This window comes from Apis dorsata, unplaced genomic scaffold, assembly GCF_000469605.1.
Source record: "Apis dorsata unplaced genomic scaffold, Apis dorsata 1.3 scaffold_37, whole genome shotgun sequence".
Classification (NCBI taxonomy): Eukaryota; Metazoa; Arthropoda; class Insecta; order Hymenoptera; family Apidae; genus Apis; species Apis dorsata.
Genome location: NW_006263339.1, coordinates 998863 through 1002799, shown reverse-complemented (window position 1 = coordinate 1002799; position 3937 = coordinate 998863).

Here is a 3937-nt window from a genome sequence, read left to right as displayed (position 1 = left end):
AAAAAAAAAAAAAAAAAAAAAAAAGGAAAAAGAAAAAAAAGATTCATCTCAGTTTTCGTGTGGTTAACGATATTTTGACTTTGCTCGATCGATCGCCTCGATGGTAAATTTTGAAAAGAAAAATTTTGAATAATGATTCGTTTGATGGGAGAAAGGTAAGGAAGATTTTGTTTTTCACGATCGATATTTGCGCGGGAAAATTGATAGAAGCGGAGAGATTAAGTGGAAAGTTTAAATGTTCAGATTGGTAAAGTTGGGGTAATGTTTCTCAAATATTTCTTTTTAATAGATTTAACAATGTAACAATGAACAACGTGACAGGCTTAAGTTGTTTGTTTCTCCTTAGATTTCGTGTTTGTAGTTGATGAAATAATTCTTTCGACGAGATATGCGCGCGAGATTTACGACGCTCTTATCACTCCTCTGCTTTCAGAGACATTGAATGTAGAAACGTTTGATTTATCATCTGTTTTTACGAAAATTTCACGATTTTAAGTTTAATTTTAGAAGATGCGATAAAAACGAGCAAATTTAGCGAATAAATTTATCACTTTTTTTTTTTTTTTTCAAAAGTGAGTGGAAAATAAAATCGAGTCGATACGAGTAAGAAATATATTTGAATCTCTCCGGGGAGAAAAAAGAAAATATGGGAGATATAAGTTTTCGAGGAATTCGTGGACAGTGGAGAATCGAAAGAAAGTTAGATTCAACAAATTCGAGGGGGGAAAGAAATTTACATGTTTTGAAAGGAAAGTTTCAAACGATATTAAATCTGCATCGATGCAAGCGTAAATAAATTTTAAGTATTTTACTTATTTACAGGTCGCTGCCGTTGCGGCAAATTACCTCTTCCTCTAGAATTTTTCTCTACCGATCGTAGATGGCGCCAGCAATCGCGAGTTGTCAATAATTTTCATATAAAAATTCCTTCATATGATTTTTTTTTTTTGCTTTGCAGTATTATTCGTAAAGTCGACATAAACACGACAAAAATTCAATTTCCACGAAAAATTGATTAAAAACCATTTTTGTAACTCTGTAACGCGTCAAGAAAGAAGCGAGAATTCGTCGAAAGTGCAAAGTTTTTCCTCGACTGAAACACACGTCGCTTCTATCGAAACTTAAAAACTCTTTTAACGCCATTTCTCAAAAAACTTTTTTTAAAAATAAACACAATAAAATTCTTTTAGAATTTACAGAATATTTTTAGATTTCCATTAATCGCCAAAAAAAATTTTTTCGTAAAATTATTAAACGATATTTAACGATAGATTGAAATAAAGGTATCTAAATTCCCTTAACACATCATATTTTCTAGTTAAGAAAAGTTTCTCACAATCGCAAGAATTTTTGAAAAAATCAAGAACGAGTTCTCCTTTCTTCCTAAATCTTTCCTGTTCTCTCCTCTGTTCTCGATGAACTTCAACTTCACCAGCACATATATTTCGTCCTTTTTCACCTCGCAATCTCCTTTGACCACTTGATGCTCGCTCGATCCTCCATAAAACCGTGTCTTGGGAAATTTCTCCATGGATTGATCTTCCCCTTTCTCTCTCTCTCCCTCTACGAATTTTTAAAATTCTCCGAATTCTTCTCTTTTTGTCGAAACTATGCAACCAACGTACGTCGCCCAATAACAATCGTTCGATATTATTTGTTGAAAATTGAAAAAAATAATTCGAATTGTACAATCGAGATACTTTCGATGGAGCATCAACGAATGAACGGATGAGATAAAACGGAAAAAATATATTTTTAACGTTTTTAAAAAATTTTTTATCTCGATGAATTTGATGGAAACTTTCAATTCGATGAAATTTTATTTCGAAACAATATCACGGAGACAAAGTTAGCTTTGACGAAATCTTAAAATATCATTTCTCGTTCCTTATTAAAATTTTTATATAATTCTAATTAAATTAATCCATTCGCCCATAAAATACACAACGATATCCCTCACAGCAAAAAGAAACATATTTATAGTATAAGTACAAAGGATACATATCTCTCTGTGCCTTTGATCTTAAAAATCAGTGTTAATTGCTCGATAAAAAAATTTTTCCCTATCTCTCAACCACTTCTAAATCCACAACTAAATCCATTTGCGCGTAAAACACGAGCACGAGCATCGAACAGTTTTTCTAACCGTGGGAAAGCACGGCAGATATAAAAGGGTTGAGCGAGTTTACCCTCGACGCGATTTACACTTTCGCGCCAACACTCATCTCGAGGAGCAGTGCTTTAATCGGAACGCATTCTTTGATCGTGTCACTATTCGACGTTTCAAGGGCCCTTGGGAACGATTTCTACGCCGAACGAGAGAAGAGAAAGAGAGAGAAAAAAGAGAAAAACGAAGAGAAGAAAGGGAGAAGAATAAGGAGGGGAGGGAGAAGTGGCGGATCTTTTCTGCACGCGTCTATGTCTCTTTGTGCGCCGTCTAACGAGCGGAAATTCATGTGAACTCGTGCCCGCAACTCCCTCTAGGGACGATCCTTCGATGGAATAATGGCGGAATGTCGCTCGACAGCTGGGCGAGAAAATTCGCAAACGCGAGGAAGGGGATGGATGTCTAGAAGTAAATCAAAGAGAATCTCGATTAAAAGCGAAGTGTTAAAAAAGTAACTTCTTTTGAACTCCTTCTTTATTTTGCACTTTGTCTCCTTTTCGGAAAGATTCTTTTCATTTAAGCCGATTATCGCTTCACCTAACCTCTCTTTTTTTTTCGTCGATGTATGAATTTATTTATGTTTTTTCCATTTGTGGAACAGAGGAATCGATTTTTAATCTTAACCAATGTGATTTGAATCTGGATGGAGAGGTCGCCTGAAATAATAGCAAGTGAACAGTTGGAAAAGTTGGATTCTAGTATATATTCTTGCCATTCTTTGATTATCTTTCCAATAATATTGGTTTAAGAATGATAAATTATATAATAAGAGGAATTATTAATGACGAAAAACAAAAAAAAAAAAAAGAGGAGAAATAATAGTGTGGACTCGTTAAAACTTGTTTTTGCGATCGCATGTCAAATTGATCAAATAGACGACTCTATGTGTGTACACCCATGCGAAGATCCAATCTAGCATACTGCAAACAATTGCACGTGAAATAGCAGGTGTCAGCAGTATTTCAACTGCACATTGCGTCGCAATAACTTCATTTATAATATTTCACGGCAAGCTGCATCATATGTGGACGCATCTATTTCGTCCACCTCGAAAACGTTTCATCAGAGGCAAATTTATATTAATAATATTTTAATTTTCGTACACGATCTTTTTTTTTTTTTTTCTTAAAAATTTTATCTTTCAACAACGTTGGAAACATTGTAGAAATGATCTACGCAATTTATTTACAAATAAAATCATCGAAACGTATAAAACTTCAACACCCAAAATTCGAAGCGAATATGAACAAATGTTACTTCGAAAGACTTTTGTCGATTCGATAATATTAAATAATAGTAATTGAAAGATTGAAAGATGAAAATGTCGCGAAAATATTCGATTCTTTTCAATCTCGTGAGCATCAAAGAAATCGTTTTCATGACCAACTTTTTATCGAGATGTAATAATTTGAACACTGTATGAATGATCTATATAATTTATCTACTATTTATATGTACACAAATATTCATTAAAACTTGAAGCTTCCAACATATGCAAATATTATTCCACTTAAAAAACGTTAATCGCCAAAATATTCGATTCCTTTTAACTTCGTGAAAATTCTAACTATCGAAACTCGAAACTCCGTGCCACTTGTAGCATCGTATTTTAAAACCAATTTGTATCGATGATCCATATAGTTTATCCACTATATTTCAATAAAATTCAAATATTCACCAAGCAAATAAAACTTGAAATTTCGATACAAGTATTATTCCTCCTATAAATCATTTGAATAATCAATATATTCTAACTAAATTTTTTTAATA